At 40.9% G+C, this 21,184-nt stretch overlaps 1 protein-coding gene and 1 long non-coding RNA gene across 13 annotated transcripts in view; one reads left to right on the top strand and one right to left on the bottom strand.

Annotated features, from left to right (window-relative positions):
* RUNX2 (RUNX family transcription factor 2) overlaps positions 1-21,184 on the top strand; it is a 326,346-nt gene that overhangs the window by 132,310 nt on the left and 172,852 nt on the right. The window lies entirely within an intron of this gene.
* Positions 3,668-6,257, bottom strand: LOC111098273. The gene is made up of 3 exons (XR_005367781.1): positions 6,085-6,257; positions 5,302-5,416; positions 3,668-4,402 (listed from the first exon to the last, which is right to left on the bottom strand). It is a non-coding gene; the product is annotated as an uncharacterized LOC111098273 (long non-coding RNA).

Here is a 21,184-nt window from a genome sequence, read left to right on the forward strand (position 1 = left end):
AGTCAAGAAGAGAAAAGATTCTAGCTGAGAATTTAAAGAAAGTACAGAAAATATTATCACAGCCAAAATTATTTCAGGTTATTCCAACTAGAAGCTTATCAATTTTTTTAAAACTTTTAAAATGTAAATTCAATTAGTTAACATGTAGTGTATCATTAGTTTCAGATGTAGAGTTCAATTATTCATCCATTGCATAAAACACCCAGGGCTCATTACATCACATGCCTTCCTTAATGCCCATCACCCAGTTTAACAATTTTTATATGCTTTATTGTTTGTTTGTTTTTGTTTTGCAAAAGTTAGTAATGGGGGTACCCTGCTGGCTCAGTCTTTAGAGCTTGCGACTTTTCACCTCAGAGTCGTGAGTTTAAGCTCCATATGGGGCACAGAGCTTACTTAAAAAAAGAGAGAGAGAGAATCAAAAGTAAGTAGGAATCAAATACAAGTGAAGGAAAAAAAAACAATTTAAATCAATTAATGGAGAAAAGAACTGTATGTAGGAAAAAAGACTGTCTTTTGAACGTAGCGGTTCACTAATTACCACGAAGGGAAAGGAAAAATAGTGCTTCATTTTTTATCAGTAGAAAAAGACTGTGGATCAGGAATAGCTGAATCAAGGGGCAGAGTAATTCTCTCCTGATCCATAGGAAATAGGGTGTCTGGTGAAGGGCAAATGGAAGGAAGATCCAATGCCAGACAATGGCTTTTCCAATTTCTGGAGGTCTAGCTACATGAAAGATGATAGAATATGGATTCAAGATTCTTAGGAAATCCTTAAATGTAAACTATCCTCAATTCAGTATGATATCTGGAAAATCAGGAGCAGTTTGGCAGGTATTTTATTTTCAGCTCCTTAGCCTACCTGAAAATGTAATTTGAATTATTATTATTTTTTAATTCAAAACTTGTGAAAATGGAACCAGCTTTTCTAGTGTCTGACTTCTAATGTCCAGGGGGCTAAATGAAGTAGAGAAAAGAAGCAGCAGCTCTGTGGAGGAGTATGCCCCACAGAACAAGGCAGAAGAAGAACTAAGCCAGGGAAGTGGTGACTTGGCTGAGGAGGGTCTGTGACAGAGGGGAAAACATTAGAGGCTCAGTCAGCTATCAAGGTCAAAAGCTCTGTGGCAGGTTTGCCGAGGTGGTTCTAAAGTGCACTTTTCCTTGTTAATAAATAAGACAGGGAGGTGGGTAAGCAAAGACAGGGAGGAATGGGGATGCTCTGATTATGTGGTGCTAAACAAATGTCACGGTGCATTCTGGGTAGGAAGTTAAAAATGGCAACAGTGTGAACTTGCAGGCCATACAGAGTATTTGTTAAGCATCTTAAAGTCTCGAAGCTACCTAGAGTTCATGTTTCACTGATGTGACATTGAAAAATCAGAAGGAAATACTGGGTTATTGAGGAACCATGGGTTCCTGGTGATCTTGGCAAAAAGAAATGTCAATCGAAGGATAGGTTCAAAGGATCGCTTGGCGAAAGTTTGGGAGAGAAATGGAGGGTAGGAGGTGGGGAAAAAGAATTTAGAAAATGAGCACACTTTTAGAGTGTTCTCTGTAAGGGCGTTAGAGAAATGGGTCAGCAGCTGGAAGGGCATATGGCAGAGTGGGGGGACCATTGGGACTTCAAATTACCAAACTGAAGGCCACAGTGCTGACCCTTCCTGAATGCGCATCCTTGACAAATCACTTTGTTTCTCGGGACCTTGGCATTTTCAATAGAAAAATGGGGATACTGAAACCTACCTATAATAGTGACTTTATTTATTTTGTATTTATTTTTTTTAAGATTTTATTTATATTTTTGAGAGAGAGAGAGAGCATGAGAGCACGATGGGGGGGGGGTAGGCAGAGGGCAAGGGAGATGTGGACTCCCCACTGAGCAGGGAGCCTGATGTGGGGGCTCAATCTCAGGACCCTGAGATCATGACCTGAGCTGAAGGCAGATGCTTAACCATTTGAGCCACCCAGGCGCCCCTATAGTGGGGATTTTAGAAGATTATGTATAATAATAGTTTTTCATTTGTAAATGGCAAAATGGATGTAAAAATCTCATCATCGTTAGTGTGTGATGGACATTCTCAAAGAAACGTGATCACTTGGAGGAACTGCAATCTGGAAAAAAAGAGATACAAATGACTAGGTGAACTCAAGACCTTTATTAAGAGCTCTGGGAAGAGGAAGACGATTTGATATGTAGGGGACGGAAAGAGAAAGGCTAGATTGGAACAGAGGGTGAATGTTGGAGAGAAGAGGAAAATCAAGTTGGAGAGGTAGAACAGGACTAAGGATACAGAACAGTAAAGACCATTCAGAAGAATCTGAGTTGATGGAGCAGACAGTGGGGTGGCCCGTGGGTTCTCCTGCAGGATGGTTGGAAGTAGATGGAATTGGATTTCTACATAACATGGAATTACAGAGATTAGAGCAAATTCTACCTTTGTCTATAGAAGACCTCCAGTGTTGCAGTGCAATTGGGATATTTTAGTTTGGTGGAGGAAGCAGGAGGAATCAAAGACAAGAAGAAACAGAAGGGAGACACATAAAGGCAAGGAAGCCTGCTGGAAAGGTACTTTTCCAACCTAAGTATGGTGAGAATCAGAATTGCACCTTACTGTTAGGGAGTTTATATGCCATGAAAGTCAGTGTTAACATCCTGGAGAAGAAAAGCGCAAAAGGAAGGAGTGTCTCGAGACGGGAAACATTCATGAAATGAATGGGTCTTAGGTCACACTGTCGTCAGGTATTTATTGAGTACCTACTATGCACCATTGCTGTTCTTGGCTTCTTCTGGGCACTCCTCCAAGCTCCGTTCTAAGCATGGACTACAGCACCCTTAATGGCAGGAAATGTGTGGGAGGAAGCCAAACTGTGACAAAACTAGGCTTACGTTTCTTTTTCTTTTCTTGTTTTCTTTTTGTTTTGTGAGAGATTATATCTTCTAGCATTTTGCGTATTGTCCTGTGCCTATCGCACAGTTTGCTAAATGAATTTATAATATTTATTAAAAGCGTTAGCAGTATTCATCTGTTGCTGCTGCAATTTTTCTTTAAAAACGTGATTTGCCGATACACATTACTAGCCTTAAAAATGCTCCCAGGGCAGCTGTGGTTAGAACTCATGATCAGATTTTGGCCTTTCCGACTGTAGAAGAATACCACCAAAATCAATTCCCTCTGCCGTTCATGTGATACTCATACAAATAAATAATCAAAATAGCAGATGGTAAAATAAATAAGAGAAAGCATACAGAGAAACATTGATTTAAAATAAAGGGAAAAGGGGTTTCATTTCCGACTATTTTAAGGAAATGGATTTAGTGTATTCAAGGGTTTACAATCAATGAAGTGCACTGTAGAGTTATTTATATCAGGGAAGTCACCCATTTTCTGTTACTAATCCTGTGAAAAACACTGGTTTGATATTTACCAAGGGGATAGGAAGAGGGAGGCGATGGTCTACCTTTTTTCATTCAGCATTAAATTAATGGAGTGGGGCAGTTCTGCGATTGTTTTACCTTGGTATGGGTGTTCTTGTGTGTATATGTGTGAGACCACACGAATGTGTAGCTGGAGATTTAGGTGAGAGTAGACAGATGCATGGATAAGTGAGCTCTCCGAGTTGCTAAAAAACTAACCTGAAGCATGAGATCATGAGTGCTAACTAATTTTGAACTATAGTTTTGAATAATTCGTCAGGACTAGGGCTCTGGTGTGTGTGGTGAGACTATTCCACTATTCACAACAGAGTTTTAAAAACAGTGTATTTGTAATTGATGGCATTAAACTGGTAGACTTGGGTTTGGATTTTAAAGCAGACATTCAGTGGTTCAGATTAATTTCTAGCCATGGTTTCGGAGGTTGGAACCAAAATGTGTACAAAAGTAAACATTTCCCTTGCAGAGCAAATAATTTGAACTCGAATGAAACGTGAGCAAGTAGGCACCAACTACAAGTAAATTTTGACACCGATGTCTGGAAAGCATCACCAATTAGCATACTTTTCATGAGAGCCACAGTGTATTATTGTGTCTCTGGGCTTGTGTAAGAAAAGAAACACGTAACTTGTTGAAGCCCGGACTTGTACTGGCTGGCGAGAACGTTAGGATGAAGTGTTCGCCGTCTGGACCTGGATAAGGGATGCAGGCCTGAGCACAAGCAGCTCTGCAGAGCGGTGGCCACTTGTGTGTCCAGACTGAAACAGACACCCGCCCCGGCCATCCCGTTTTCACCAAATACCAATCAGTGATCTCTAAAGGGAAGGTGTCTCCCCAAATGGCTTAGTTCCTGGGCCACTTTGTTGTCTTTCTCTCTGGTCTTAGGAGCACAGGAAGTAAAATGCATGCTGATAGCTTCTCAAGGAAGTAAAATGCACATCGTTGCTTTCCAATCGAAATAAAATCTTTCTGTAGAAAAATAAGAGAAAAGGTCTTTATAAGGAAGCTTTTCTATCATCCTCAGATGTAGGAAAAAGTGTGTGACTTGACAAAGACCTAAAATAGTAAAGTGAGGCTGTAAGGTGGGCTACATGCTAAATAGGCTGACATGAAGGCATTGTTAGTTTCCTTAGTCTTCCAGAAGGGTGGAGAGATTTCCTTTCTAGCTGGGGAAAAAAAGAAACCTTTCCCACATTAATCTTTATTTCATTTGGTATATGTTTTTTCCCTTTTATCTTGTCAGTTCTACTGAGAGTTAAACTAATGGATTCCCTCAGCATTTAAGTGTCATGGTAGTAAACCAAAGAAATTCATACAGTGAAGCTCACATTTATGTAAATGCTCTTTTAAAAAACACTAATTTTTCCTCCTCTTACTTTTGTTACTTTTTTCTTTCAGTTTAGTTTTTCCTGGCAAGAATGGGGTAGCTCGGTTTATTTGTTATTTTTCTTTAGCTGGATCATATTGCTTTGAGACAATACAATAAAATATTTGCATCCGGATCTTCAGTTTATCCTGGAAATAAGCACGTTAATGGGAATGTTTCTATTTTTATTAATTTGTGGGATAAAACCAAATAGACCATGAGTTGGACTCATTGTGGGTCATGTTCAAAATTTTAAAAGATGTTTGTAACAATGGAGATAGCTGGGTTCCTGAATGAATGTCCCTGGCTTCTCCTCAGGGATTATGCCTTTTCCCTGCTAATGTTCAACTTCCCAGCTTACTAACTGTCATGTACTAGTGAACAGTGAAGTACATGAACTGTTAAGTGATTGCTAAATCCAAGAAGCGCCCTAAATAGAATTTTTTTTTCCTTTCGTGGTCTAGGATGATGATGTGAGAATAATATAAAGTGAAATATGAACCTTTATTCCATTTTGAGAAGTGTCCGCATTCTAAAGCTGTATCTCTACTCGCCCTTGGGTGGCATCAGCTGCCTCAAACCAGATTATTGCATCTTTTACTTTGTTCTCTACAAAGCTGGAAAACAAACAAAAACAAAACAAAACAAAACAAAACAGCTGAAATCAGTGTCAGAGCATGATCCCATACTTACTTTCCTACAGGAAATGGAGGGGTTTTGTCCTTCAGAATCTGGATATGATGGAGCAGAAAGATAGCCTGTTCACTAACTTCTCTCATTTTACCCTAATCAATATATATCCTTATATCATTCATTGGTTCCATCTTAAGACCTCATTTTGATAGCCATAGTGTCTTATCCTATTTATGGTTTTTTAAATTGTCTGGACAAAGCCTCTGCTGGGTGTGAGTCGCAGTATGTTTCATTGCTCAGCGGGACCATGGCAGTCTCTTCAGTGTCCGGGACCTTTGTGTCTAGCATGGCTGCATCACTGCTTTCAAACACAAGGGAGCTCCGAAGGGAGGGATGCTGATACTTGAGTATAAAAGATCGGTCATCTTTTTGTGCCACATAAGGTAAATGTTTATAAATTGGGCACAGCGTTTTATTTATTTATTTGTTTAATATTATTTTTTTCAAGGTTTTATTTATTTATTCATGAGAGACACACAGAGAGAGGCAGAGATACAGGCAGAGGGAGAAGCAGGCTCCGTGCAGGGAGCCAGATGTGGGACTTGATCCCAGGCCCCCGGGATCACAATCTGAGCTGAAGGCAAATGCTCACCCACTGAACCACCCAGGCGCCCCTGGGTACAGTGTTTTAGAATGTATGTGTCTCTCTCTTTTGTCTCTACTGTAGTTCCTTGTAATTCACCCAGTGACACTGGGGAGACTAAGCATGCTTCTGAGATACAGTCGCCTGTGTTGTGACATATTTATAAGCCTTGGCCAAGCCATTTCTTGTGGGCATTCCATAGATACTCTGAAGACTCTAACTTCCTATTATGATCTCAGGGGATCTTTCAGAAACATTGTTAAGTTGTGTTCCCCAGCCCTGAGAAAAAAATACACTGGCCAAATGTCTGTGACACCTCCAGGTGGGCCCACTGCCCAGCCCGCTGGGCTCCTCCCTGGCACTAGATCCCAGATGCCCTTCTCCGCCCGCACCCTGTGCTTACCTGCCGAGTAAGGTGAGTAAGGCTTCAGGGACCCAAAGAAAGCAGAGGAGTGGAAACATGACTAGAGTTTAATCCATTCTTCTGAAATAATTAGTTTTTCATGGTTATTTATATGATATTTTCGGGTTTTGTGTGACGTATTCAGCAACAGATAGATATTATTGGTCACAAGAGTCTTAGTCTTAAAGAAATCTAATTTTAGAACCACAGATAGTGAGTATCAGTACTTACTTGATCTGAGCTGGTACTGACTATTGAGTTAATGAAGAATCAGCCTGGTCTAGTTGATGTGGTCACAACATTGCAAGCTGTGAAGTTTGCCTTCTCTTCTGTATCTGTAGCAGTGTAGGAAAGCCACTTCATTTTCCCCTGCCTCTGTTCCATACCTGTTAAACTGCAGCAGTAACTCTAATCTTGAGGTATGAAGAATATCAATAATAATACCTTACATTATATGTAATATGTATGACGGCCCTGTGTTGTAGGTGCTGGGATGCTCTCAGTTCAGATGTGAAGGAAAAAGGCATTGATGGGGCAGCCCTGGTGGCTCAGTGGTTTAGCACCTGCCTTTGGCCCAGGGTATGATCCTGGAGTCCCGGGATCCGAGTCCCATGTCGGGCTCCCTGCATGGAGCCTGCTTCTCCCTCTGCCTGTGTCTCTGCCTCTCTCTCTCTCTCTCTCTCTCTCTCTCTCTCTGTGTCTCTCAAGAATATATAAATAAAATCTTAAAAAAAAAAGGGGCATTGATGTTGGAGCTCAAAGTTTTGCCAATATGTAGCATCTCCTGGGGGGTTGTGCAGCATGCTCTTCTAGGTCCCCAAGCAGGGGGGCCAATCTGGCTTTGACACCTCTTCATGGATGGGCTTGGTGAGCTCCCCAAGTGATACTTTGTAGCTTATAGTAGGAACCTAGTAGAACTGGGCAGTGTATTTTTCCCCCCCCTTTATGTCCCATGGAGAGATCAGGCCTGTTTTCCTGAAACAGATTTTTGTTAGGGCGCTTTATTTTTTAACCAAAATAATTTGTACAGCTGAGCAGCTCATCCTAGAATCTTTGAGGTGTAACAGAGGCTGCTGGGACTCTGTTCATTTATTTCACAGATAAAAAAACCTGGCAAACAGTCCCTGGCACGTTTTGTTGCTTATTTGGTCGGACTTACCATCCTAAAACGTTCTTTTTTCTTTACTACTCCTTTGAGCTAATATCTTATTTCTCTTCTTTCTAACCACCAAACTTCTTGAAAGAGTCACTTAGACTTGTCGCCTCCACTTCCTCACACCCACTCACTCCTAGCTTCTTGCAGTTTGGCTTCCGCTCCCTGGCTCGACTGAGACTGCTATCTTGAAGTTTGCTAGTACTCTCCCTTGGGTGGCCTCGACCCCTCTGCAGCATGTCACCCTGGTGATTACGTCCTCTCTCCCATCGTTGGCTTCTGCCATTATCGTATTCCGATTTCCTCCTGCCTATCTGACTGCTCCTCTTTCTCTTTTGCTTTATCTTTTAAACTCCTACTTACCTCCTACAAGGGGACATCACCATAAGTTCGGAACTTGGATTTCCTCTGTTTCTTTGCTAGCTTATTTAAGGCACCATCAGGCATGAACCATCACTCTGATTTTGTGAACAACTCCCAGATCTTTATCTTTCATCACCCCCCCACCATCTCCCGTTTCCCCATCTCCTTTAACCCCAAAACTTGCGTCACAAAACCCTTTTGATCTTTGATCTTTAAATAGTGCATCTCTGTATAAACTATCCCTTCCTTACCTTGTATAAGGAACCGTAGCAAGGCACCAGGATTACTAACTCTTCTTCCAGCCACCACTGTCTTTTAAAGTTCTCTTGACACAGTGCTACTGTTCAGTCTCCCTGAAGCTCAGCTTTGATCATGGTAATGTGAGGGCATCCCATTGCAGAGTACCACATTCAGGTGCTACCCAATCAGTTACAGGCTTCTCAGGTGGCTTCTTTAAGCCCATAATCACTTGGCCCCATCTTATCTTTACATCTCTAACCACTTTCCTACACACATTCTAGTCCAGTGGTTCTCAGATGTATTGAAGCCTATCCCCCCACACTTTTTATAACAAATACTCAGTAATTGTCCCTTTACTACCCTAAAGTGAAATTATTTGTTTTCTATATCTGTCTGCATAACTTCCAAATGATCAATAAAATCATGTGATTGGAGCATAAAGGAAATAAAAGAACTTAATTAAATAGTGATATAGTTTAATGTCTAAATACTTGGAGAAAAAAATATAATGAACTAGCCAGCTGCTTGGACATATATAAAATCATCTTGAATATAACAGTGATAAATTGAGATTGATGCAGGTATATATTAGTGGCTCAGATACCAGAGTGTTGGGGGAGATTTTCTGAACTCTTGAAAACTCTTGGTAAAATTCCTAGTAGAATAAAGTAAACTCTTATCTTGATTTCTAGATAGTTTTATTCCTAGAAGATCCAACATTTTGAAACTGTAGAGAAAAACCTTTATGTTTATATTTAAATAGAGCTTTGGTTCTAGGCTTCGGTAATTATAACCAGAGATTTTTTCATCTACTTGAATGTCCGATAGGTTTTCCAAAAATCATGAGGGATGCAGAAAAACATTTCATTGTGAAGGATTGTCCCATGCATTGCAGGACACCTGGCATCCTTACCTTCTGCCCACCCAGTTACAGTCCTGTACCTGTGGTCATGTGACAGCCAAAACTGCCACCAGGAATTTCTGAAACCCCCCCAGTGGTTGGTACTATCTGTGTTGAGAACCACTGCTCTAGCCAGACTGTGCTCACTGTTCCCTGAATGTGCCTTGCCTTTCCCAAATTGTGCATATCTTTTCATGCTGTGCTTTTGCTTAGAAAATGCTACTTCCATTTCCATCTCTTGAAATCTTACCCACCTTTCTGGTTCAAATGACACCTACTCCTTTATGCATCCAGGAAGGATGTCTACCAGTGTAACGTCTTGCAGCACTCTGGCTGCAATGCTTTATGATGCTTGAAACACACTGCTTTGTATTAGTTATGGATGTGTAGATATTACCTTACCTTTCAGCCTGTAAGATCCTTGAGGATATAGACCATATATAATGGAAGGTTATATTTTCCAGTGTTTCTAGCAAGGTGGCTTGCACACAGCACATGCCCATTGAATATTTGTGAACAAATGGATAGTTTTTAAAGAATATTTGTAGAGAAAAGCAAAAGGGAATGTTGATTTTAGCACGTAAAGTGATATTTATATTTTATCTTCTAGTTTTAAACTTCTAGTAATGCAAATTCATATCAGAAAAGCACATAAAAAGTCTGTGGGTCTATAGGTTTGATCTACATGCATATATTTATTCTATATATTCCCTATCCATAGCAGGAGTTTGGAGCAAAATTAAGCTAGCATTCAAGCATTATAGAGAACATGTGGATAAATGTGGCTAAAGTGCTCCTTTTTTCATTCAGTTCTATAATGTAGAGATAAAATCAACTATTGAGGTCAATCAGGATGCCCATGCAATTCCCCTGTTTTCCTCCTTTATTCAAAAACCTCAAAACCGCTGTGGGTAATGCCCTTAAGATCGGCTTCTAACACATAAAATCTAAAGAGCAAAGTTTCCAAGAACTGAGTGCTTTCAGTGTTTGCTCTTTATACTCCATTCTCGAACATCTCTCCCCAATGACATGAGCTAGGCAAGCCCAGTGCTCACTCCACCCACCTTTCATCTCTAACTAGAGTAGCATGAAGCATTTGTGCAGTCTTTTCTTCCATGGCTTCATTTTCTGTCATCTTAACTCCATCACCAATCCTCAGCCTCCTAACGACATCCGTATGAAAGAAATCAGACCCCTTCCACAATGAAAAACACATTGAAGCTACTGCACACCACCATTGCCACTGGAAAAGTAGGTATTACTTTTTCTGTCAATCCAACCACAGCACTGTGGCAATGTGGAGTTTTGATGGTTGCGTTTTCATGTATTTGATAATTAGTCAAGCCATGGGTGCTAATCAACAAAAGTATTGTTAGTATTTAGGATGATGGGACACTTAACGGCTCTTTGTTTATATATTTTTTGAAGTAGGAAGTATTTGTCTTTGAATGTGGAGACGGTGTAAAGTGATCCAAGAAAGCGATATGACCAAATGACATGATTAATTTTCATTCCTTTCCTTTCCATCTCTTTCCTCAGATGCATTTGAGATTTGCCCAGACCCCAACATGATAGAAAAAAGCCCAGACTTTGGGACAAATCAGTCAATTAAAAACCAGCTTTTCTTATAGTTTGAGAGACATAATGGAGTATAGATGTGCTCTGCCTTCAGAGATTTTATGTAGATGTGGGGGGTTTAGAAATACCTTCCAGAGGAGATTATAAAAAAGTATATGATGAGTGATACAGAGTGCCACAGGTTTTTGGGGATGAGATCCTCGTGGATCCTGCCTCTTCTTCTGAGTCCAAGATTGTCCTTTGATCAGATTGTCCTTCTTTGGTACCCAGAATACCCTTGGTCACTGTGAGTTTCCCTGGAGGATCAGAAACCATGCCCTCTCTAGTACAGAGGTTGGGTGTTAAATGTCTCATTTCCAGGCCTGTTTCCCTTTGCAATACACCTCTTTTTTTTTTTTTAGATTTTATTTATTTATTCATGAGAGACACAGAGAGGCAGAGAGGAGAAGCAGGCTCCCCACAGGGGACTCGAACCCAGGACCCCAGGATCATGCCCTGAGCCAAAGCAGATGCTCAACTTGCTGAGCCCCCTGGGCACCCTTGTAATACACCTCTTTGAAGACATGCCCCAAACTCTGTTAGTGCGAGTTTCTGTCAGGTACTGTGGCTTTGGAGAAGGCAAAATGTTTCCATAAAAATTAAACAGATTCATTTTAACAGACTCTTTCAGCCACCTTCTCCTAGGGAAATTTTTTATAGACCTTAAATCAAGATTTCGCCAAAAATCCATAATAATGGTATTGTGATAATTAAAATGGTATAGCTATTTCGTTTTGCCAGTTAAAGCCAAGGATAACAGAACACCAAGCCAGGAGCCATGTAAATGTGCAGGAACACTGTGGGGTGGGGAGTGAGGGTCGGAGATTATCATGTCTTCCCATTCTTTTTAGCAAAAATGTCTCAACTATTAAAAACGTGGGGGAGAGATTCCCACTCATGGGCTTCACAAGGTTCGCAACATCAAAAGCAGGTCCAAACCCGAGGAATTCCTGAACAGGAGTATGAATGGCTTTTGTACAAGATGCTAAGTGTTCGGGTGATGTTTATGGGTATAAATCAGGGAATTGTTCTGTTTTTAAATTCCTAAAAAGCAGTTTGTGTTTTGTGCATTTCTTTTTCTCTGCAGAACTCCAGCAATACCCATACCTCTCACCCCAGGCATCTTCAAAGCTATTTAAATTGAATAGAATAGTTGAGAAGATGGTAGCCTATTGTTCTGTTGCTATTGGAAGCTAGGTATTCTCTGTTGACAGTTAACTTTTCAGGTTAACCCTCCTTTTCTCTGTTGACCTCTGACTTGTTACTTTGAAGGGCACCTCAGTAGAGGCTGGTTTTCTTTCTTCACTACAGCTCTGTTCCTGTTTTATTGTTTTAGCAGTGTACTACCGAAGTAAAACTCTGGTACTTGCTAATGTTTTAAGACAATAAATCTGATAAGTGGTGGTACGTAGAATTACTTTTTAATTAAAAAAAGTTCCGCCAGAACCTGTTTGGCAACATAGTTCTCATGCATGGCTAGGCAGTTTCCAGTTGTTGCTGTTTTTAAGAAATTTCAAGATTTTTCAGTTTGTTTTTTTTATTCAAACATTCCCTCCGATTGTTAGAAACAAAAATGCCTTAGTGTTGGCTGGTGCAAAAATGAGATGTAAAAGTATTCCTGGAAATGAAAGCGAGCAGAGAAGTTTCTCTGCCCAATCAGTAAGTACATATTCAGAAACAGATAGGAAAAGTGAGAAACAGAATTTCGGTCCAGGGTGTCAGCAACAAAGGCAAAGTTTTAATCAAATGTGCATGATGTTGGAATTAGATTCTCCCTCCTGCTCCCACTGAAAGACCATCCTTGGGTTTTCTCCTGTTCTGCCAAATACTCCCTCCCAAGCTTTCGATGTGTTCTATGGGCCACACACACCGGAGTAGGGCTGTCTGTCATAGAACCCAGATGCCCAGCTGTGGAAGAGATTCTTTCAGCAGCATCCGTCTGTTTCTTGGCAAGACTTTCAGGCAGTCTAAAGAAAACAGTCCTGGAACAGCCTTTGGGCCTGCCTTGTGGTTAATGCTGTGCTGGTTTGTATCTGGTTCCTGCTCTGACCTTGCGGGTCTGGATGCTGCTTCCCCTGAATAGACATTCTCTCTCATAGTATGTCTCTCTTAAAGAATATTTGCAATTTTACTTCGATTTTGTGAAATTCCCGTGGACGTCTAGAGAGGCCTTGCCCTTCTTTTGGTTGTTTCTCTCACTGATTCAAAGGGAGGTGGATAGGAATTGGAAGGCACAGATCTTACGGGAGGGAAAGGATCTTTCTGCAGTGCGCCAAGTGCACTGGCAAAATAAAAAGTAGTTTTCATGGGTTTATTTTCAAACCCAGTGATCTTTAATAGTCTGAAAGGGAGACTTAGTTCAGTTCATAGCCAACGACTATAATAAAATTCAGGTTCAGGGGTACACTGGCGTGGGTTGATGTATTCTCTTCTTAGGGAATATTCTGAGGCTTAAGGGTGGTCTTCTTTGAAAGCGCTATTTAATAGCTGTATTCTTTGGTTTAAATCTTTATTTTTATAGCATTTGTGTTGTTTCGCACTGAAGGGATTTTATTTTCCTATTCTCCTGATTATTTTAAGGTTAGCAGTTGAATGTTGCTAAAATTTACACAAGGGAGTGGTTCTCGGTTACCCTCCCCCCATCCTGCCCTCCTCCAGGCCTCCTACCTGCCAATTGTGTCTGAAATAATTTCCCAGCAGCGCTGTTGACTTTGGGAGATGCAGTATTTCTGGTTCTTGATGTGTGTGCATGTGTGTGTGTGTGTGTGTGTGTGTGTGTGTGTGTTCCCTAATATCTGGCTGATAATTAGTTGTTACTCAGCTTGGAAGTTCTGTTCCTTTCTCTCCTCTTGACCCACTCAGAGAATTAACATGTGGTAGTCAAAGTGGGGGTGCCTTATGCATGACGACAGGTGCTAATCTTCAAGGAAATTTACCTTGCATTCCACCCATTAAGGGTATGGTACATAAAAATGGCTTAATGTCTCTTTGAAGGTGTCAGTGGGCATGTGTGGACCACACAGAATGGGTTTCACTGAAAGTAATAGAGTGAAATTGTCTGCATAATTATTTTCGTTGGATTGAGAATCAGCAGCCCTCGTTGGGTTCAGGAAATAAACCTCTGTTAAAACCATATGGCACTATTCTCAGAAGAGATGTTATTACAGGGCCACTTCCCTCTGAAATTTTGAGTCAGGAGTTCTTGAAAGGAGTCACATATGTTTGAGAATGAATGTCAAGTTTTCTTCCTCCGGTGTCGTTATGAAAGTCAGATGTTTTCTTGCCTTTTTCACGAATGCCACCACGGTCAACAGGTACAAGGTGCTTGGGAAGAGGCGGGCCACCTTGGGTATACACGTTGTGAATTATTATCTGGGCCAAGGGATTTTGTTCTTAAAAGAAAAAGTACTCTTAATTCAGTGAAACATGTGATTTGTCAACACTGAAAACACATCTTGAGGTTAGGGTAATTACATTCTGTCTGCCCAGGCCCTTAATGCAGATTCAGTGGCTAGAAAATTTTCCTAACTACTTGTCACAGTACTGGTGTGCTCCAGAGATAGCTGTGTCAGAGTGAAAGGTAAAGCGAGGGAGTGCAGTTTGCATACCAGTGGCTAGGGAATATTTTGGGAAGAGCTAAACTAGGTACATTTGTTAAATAACACCCACAATAGTTTTAGGTTTGTATTTTAAGTATTTATATCTATTTAAGTACTTAAGTACACAATACATTGTGCACATTGCGATGATTCATTATGCATTTTGCTTTTTGGGGGGCGGTCCGGTTTAGTCTTTGCTGTAGAAGGAGTATAAGCAAAAGTTGATTTTGTTCATTTCTTTTAATGAGCCTGGAAAATTCTCAATCTGTAGAGCTTACTCTGGCTGTGCATAAAGCTAGGAAGTTCAAATGTCTCCTTGAGTGCCAGACTCCCAGCGAGTACTTACTGGGTATTAAGTCTCGCTTTTCATTGCATACTGTAGAGGAAGAGGGCAAGACAGCCATGACTGAATGGCTAGAAGGCTTTTCGGTTGCCTTAAGTGTTTTTATAATGAGTTGGGTTTTACTAGATGGAGAGGCTGATAGAGTATGGATTCCATCAGCCCCCAACCCATATTCTGGATTCATTCATATATTTATTCAACGTATGAGTGCCTACCATATGTGTGTTGAAAAGGGCCATAGGAATTCAGAGAGGACTTAGTCACATGCATGGCTCAGAAAGAGGCCGAATCTTGGAAAAGGATAAAGCATGAGTATTGATGACGGTGACTGTGTGGCAGAAAGTGATAGAAAATGAGTAAGGGCCTAAGAAGGTGGCAGCAGAAGTGACATGGAAGTTCAGAAGCAGTTTTACTTCTGTCTTGGGGTTTGGAAGGAAGGTTTTATTGAAGTGAAAGTATTTGAGCTGAATCTTGAGTATTAGTAATACAACTTACAATAATGGCAGAAATTCTTGAAATGAAATTCTAGGTGGATAGATGGTGAGTTTCAGGAGACTTAACACTAAATTTCTTTTATTTTTGTCATAAAAAGCCCTCCAAGCCCTCCCCCTTGACTCTGGCTCTCTTTGCGGGTCTGCTGATGGAAGTTTTAGCATGGCCCGGTGCTTCAGCTTGAGTTTTAGCAAAGTACCTCAGCCTCACCTGTCAATCTATCTTCTCTGCTAGTCTAGGACCTCTTCTATGTTAGGGGCTAAATAAATTCCAATGCTGTTTTCTCTAGTACAATTCTGTCTTTTTTTTTTTTTTTAAGTTCTGTAGTTTCTGACTTCTGCTGGAGCTGTGCTAGTACCGATGTTTTTGCTCATTGTAGATACTCAGTTGAATGTAATTCGGTCGAACAAAGTAGATCAGGTAATGGAATTAACTTCTTAATTGCATATTGAAGTCTGTTTTCAGATTAAGATTAAGGAATGAACATTTATACTGTGAACTGGTACATAAGATTACAGAATAGCTAAGGGTCTAATTTTGAATTTATAGAAAATAAGCCCATTACAAAACCAGTAGAGGTGATCATCGTATTTCTTCAAGGGGAATTCTAAATTGTTTTAGATTTTAGCAACCTCTGGAGTTCAGTTTTTATATAGGGAAAAGGAAAAGGTCTAAAAACCTTCAGCCCAACTTGGTGGCTCAGACTTTAAAGTCCTTTTATTAGTCAGGTTGCTGTTCTATAAATGATATCACTCGTGCTGTTTGCATTGGATCCCTGCCATATCTCCATCCATAACAGATGGCTTCTTTTTTTCCATCCCCGTGTAGATTCTTCAGGGTTTGTTACTTTCTGATGGACCACGGGAGTGAGCAAGGGTGTGTGTGTGTGTGTGTGTGGGGGAAGGGTAGAGATGAGGGATTGCGTTTATTTTATTTTGTTTCCATACCTCACTGGAGTGCAAATGGCACGATGAGAAGTGCTCAAATATGCTGCTCCCTGGGAATCAGGAAGGAGCTGGGATAAGAAGATAGGCTGGGAAAGACAGTTAATTAGAGAGATTTTTTGCTATGGGTTCAGGTTTTCTTCTGCTCTCCTTCATCTCTGAGGTTGGCTCTGATTTTGGCTTCCCCCATGCAATATTTAGACCACAACAAATTTTGCTTATTCCTTGACCTGTACAAGTGGTAAATACAGAACCACAGTCTGACTTGTGACTTGGCTCAGAAAGGGCTGAATATGTCCTGTGGGCACCTCAAACTGATGTCCCACACATGTCTGGGGGTCCCCACCTCCACTTCAGCCACACTTCTCTACTCACATAGGGACCCTTTCGATTTTACTAGTTTTGAGGGCCCCACAGTTCACCCAGGTGACCAGATCAGAAACCCGAGACTCATACTCTCTCCCTTCCTTGTTACATCTGATTATTCTGTTGTCTGGATCTGTGCACCGTTCCCTTGTACCCATTAGCACTGCTTTAGCTTGGTTCCCACTCTCACTGTTATCTCCTGGCCTGTAACACAGATGTAATTTCCTCACTGGCTTAATGCCCCTAATTGCACTCCCTTCTAGATCTGTTTACCCCCATACGTAGATGGGTCCTCCTAAACTGTAAATCAGCTCATGGCACACCCCGTGCCTAAAATACCTCAGTGGTTCCCTGTTACTTACAGGATGAAGTTCAGACTTTGTGGCATGGTGGACAAGGCCTTTCAGCATCTGATCTGTGCACCTGCCTCCCACCCACACCCCTGGTAGCTGAGCTCCAGCCATGCCAAATTGTTTCATTCTACCCTTTTTAGATCTTTTTGTCTTTGCACTTCCTGTTCCTTCTGCTTGGAGTATCTTTTTTTGTTTTTTTTTTTTCTTTTCTTTTCTACATTTGCTTGACTGCGTTCTACTTATCCTTAGATGCCATCTCTTCTATAAGCCCTCTCTGGCCACCCTTGGAAATTAAGCATTTGTTCATTGGCTCCCCTCTGGCTTTGTTCAGTCTTTGATGATGGTGTTTATCACATTACTGTAATTATTTGCTTATCTGATGCCTCTCTTAGTATATTGTTCGCCCCCTGATTCAGCATAGTTCATGGTGCATAGGAGATTTTAATTGATCTATGGAGATCATATTTGCAGAGTGGCTTTACCTGCATAAGATGTTCTCACCTCTATCAATTTCATTTCATCTTGGCAATATTCCTGTGATGCACATACTTTGATCCTCATTTGACATATGAGGAAGTTTGAGTCATGGGAGGAAGTTGAGTCACAGAGATGATAGATTATTTGCCCACAGCTCCACAACCAAGTTAGTGGCAAATCTAGGAACAGACAGCAGGTTTTCTGCTCCTTGTGTAGTCAAGCCCAGATTTAGCTATGAGATTCTCCTTTTCAGTCACATAGAGGCTAGGTCTTTTAGTGAACTTTTTTTAAGTTCACTAATTCTCTCTCTCTCTCTCTCTGTAGCCCAGAGTGAAGGTGAGGTATCCAGAGCATCATTGATTCTTAGAACTGGAAGTTAGATAGTCTGTTATTTTACAGATAAGAAGGTTCTGTACCTGAGAAGTTCACAATCTAACCATTTGTGGTGGACCCACATCTCCTGATGAGGCCTGTGGTGTTTTTCTTACTATATATTGGGCAATCATCAGTTCTCTTGAGTAGAGTTTTAGTGTTCAATTTCCTGGGTTGTTAGTAGGATTTTTTTGAGCCATTAGGCCAGTTAATTCTTGGGAAGACCCTATCCTGAGAGCAGAAAGGATATCCTTTCTGTGAATATTCTCAGGGAAAGGCCTGTTAAGGAGCTAGGACTCAGAGGAGAAAGGATCAAAGGTGATGTGCTTTTATTGGTTACACCACTTTTCAGATTGTACTACTTCTTTTCCAGTGAGTGCCATGGATTCTTGAGCATGTGCCATTTTGAAAAAACAGAACAAACAACCAAAAACAAAGGGATATAATTAGGCTGATACATAAGAATACCATGTTGCAAGGAAAGGTGAGTTCCTAGTCAGAGGGGTTGTAGTGTCATGGTATAAACAGAATATAAAGCATCTTTGGTCTCTAGAGGACAACGTTCCCAATTATATGAAAGAGATCCAGAACTCCATAGTATCGCCATATACTCAGTAGTTTCATGATAGAGATACCAGTATACATGTATTATGTGGAAAGGGCAGAAGAATTCACCAAACTGTCATTGATTAAATAATTCAGCATGAAGCTAGCAGACAGAAATTCTTAAAACTTAACACTGCACTTGCTTTTGAAAAACAAAAAAGTTTTAATTTTAATCACCCGAAGGGATTTTTTTTTTTGATATTCAAAAAAAATAGACTATTAAGCTGGTGTCTCAATAGTGTTCTTCACTTGAGGTAGCCTGAAAATGAGCACCAACTCACTTCCTTTGGATTGAAAAGAATGCATTTTTCTCATCTGTGCCTCACACACACACAAAAAAGGTTAAATCTTGCTATCTCTAAACTCCATTTAGCACTCCTTTCGATTCCCTTTTATATAACAATAACTTGATCCTACTCAAAATACTTGGCACCTTTTGTGACAGCCTGGAATGTAAGAACACTTTAGCAGATCTGAATGTGAGTGAACTCCAGGAGTTTTGGAATGAAGAGGTAGAGTTCTCAGTTCTTATTCAGAGTTCACAGAAGATAAGAATACCGGGATTAACACAATAGACTCCTTTCATTTCCCGAGGCTGAGTAAAGCAATTATCTGTCTATCAAGACTCTAGTAAATGGTGCAAGAGCATTAAGGAGGGGTGGGTGGACAGGTGGATGAGCGCTATTCCATTGGAAAGCGGTACTTGGGTAGGAGGGGATCCTTTGAATTTAACTTGTTAACCGTTTTATTTTGCAGTTTATATCATGTTACCCTTGCAGCTTAGAAAGAAAGGATCTTTTTTTTTTTTTTTTTTAAGTATATATATCGTCATCGTCGATGGCATTTTCAGTTCCCTGCTCATCTGAATTTTATTAGGGGGCTTATTTCAAAGACATCTCCTGTTTAATCATGTTTAAACAATCTGTTTAAGACCTGTTGTGTAGATATAAACACAATAGCCCTTTAATGTAGTAAAACAGACTTCTGACAGACACAGCACACAGCAGACATCCATCCATTATTGCTTAAGCCACTGTTCCTTCCATGCCTGACCTGAGAGGGTAACCACAGAGCTCAGCTGACAGCCATCGCCGTTCAGAAGACCCTGACTTGCCCATATTAATGTCTAGCGAGCCGAGAACTGCCGAGCAGCAGACAATCAGAGAGGTCTTAGACTAGATTAAAGCTAAGTACCTTAAATCTGGTTTAATGGCTGTGTTTACATCTCCTTCTTCTTCATTCCTTTAAAAAAGTAATCAGGTTTTGCAAGCGTTAAGAAAACCACCTCTTCTTGCCAGCTGGACTCGGTCCAGTTGAAGCCAAGAAATTCCCCCTCCCCTTTCTTCTTCTGTCTTTTTCTTTTTATTTCCTCTATGATCTTCACTGCCATTCAGCACAGCAAGACCGGGCCGCGGGAGCTGGCTAAGTTTTTCCTTGGTTATTACTTTTTAACGTTTTCTTCCTGTTACAGAGCTGGGAAAATTGAAAATGATGCTCTGCTTCTGTCGCGGCATGTGTCAAGAGAGGAGCCCTTCGCACTTTTAATTATTTCTGCGTACTGTTTTTTTTCCCCCTCTGCTTTGGACACACATACGGTTATATAACGTATGTCTGAAACCATAATAATGAAAGGGAAACAGGGACGATTGCATGCTAAGGGCAGCCCGACAGGATCCAGGAATTGCGTGACAGTCTGTAGGCTGGTTGTCACTGGCCTCTTTGAATAATAATGCCATCCATGTTTAGCAGGGTTATTGGCAAATAAACAGTGATGCTTTTTGTTCGGCTGTGGAAACTACCATGTCCACTGCTTAAAACGTTATCATTAAAAAAAAAAAAATCTTTACATCTCTCAATGGGATCTCTGCAGATGCTCGTGGCACAAAACTGGGGTGTCTGAAGCTTCGTATAGTAAAAGAAGGCAAAGGAAATGTTTTCAGAAGTGTAACAGTCAAATTTTACTAACTTTTTGAGTGTGTGTGGGGTGTAAACATAGAGATCTTTTGTTCGTTTCCCAGAAACTGAAGGGAGATGAGAGATGCAGTTTCAGATGGCCCAGGATGGTTGTGGATGTTGGGTTGTCATTAGTTGGACGACAAGACGTGTGGTGATGAAACAGAGTTGGGCAGATGGGGTATAATTGTAATGAACTCTCTCAGAAGTAAGCTTCTCTGCTTTTTCTTACTGTCCTTTTTGGGCCTTTTCTTCTCTGCTCCCCCGCCCCTTCCTTTCCTTGGAGGTAGAGGAGGACTGAGACAGGTCAGGGGACTAGCTTCCAGGGTCACTGCCTACCTCCACGATTTCACACAAGTCACAGAATTTTTTTTCCTGGGCATCGGTTACTTTTCTCAAGTGAAGAATGTGGCCTGGGAATCTCTCTTCTCTTCCAGCTCTGAAAAATTCTCACTCGTGTAACCTTACTTTGAAATGGGAGTGAAGAGGGAAAGATCATCCCTCGGAAATGACAGGCGAATAAGTCAAGGACAGTGGGATTGGAACCGTTCAGGGCCAGAGAATGTGGACGTAAAGGGGCCGAGGAAATGAGGGGTGTTTTAGGACACGGGAGCGGTGCTGCAGTGAAGTCAGCCAGGTTCTCCGGGAGCTCTTTTTTTCCCCAACTTGCAAAAAGTATTATGTCTCCCCTTGTGTGTTTCCATTATATTTTCATCTGGTCTTTCTTTAAAAAATTTTTTTAAGCCTTTTTTTCTTCTTGCATCCCGTGAGTTTCTTTTTCTTTAGATGTCTCAAGTTTTTTTTGAGTCCATTATTTCAAGAAAAAGGATTACACTCTAAGCATATGTTTTTTGGAAGCTATTCCCTGATGTGTGACTGATCCTGGCATAGCCTGATAGCCCCTTCAGTCTTTGATGGTCGTGATTT

This window comes from Canis lupus, chromosome 12 (genome assembly GCF_011100685.1).
Source record: "Canis lupus familiaris isolate Mischka breed German Shepherd chromosome 12, alternate assembly UU_Cfam_GSD_1.0, whole genome shotgun sequence".
Classification (NCBI taxonomy): Eukaryota; Metazoa; Chordata; class Mammalia; order Carnivora; family Canidae; genus Canis; species Canis lupus.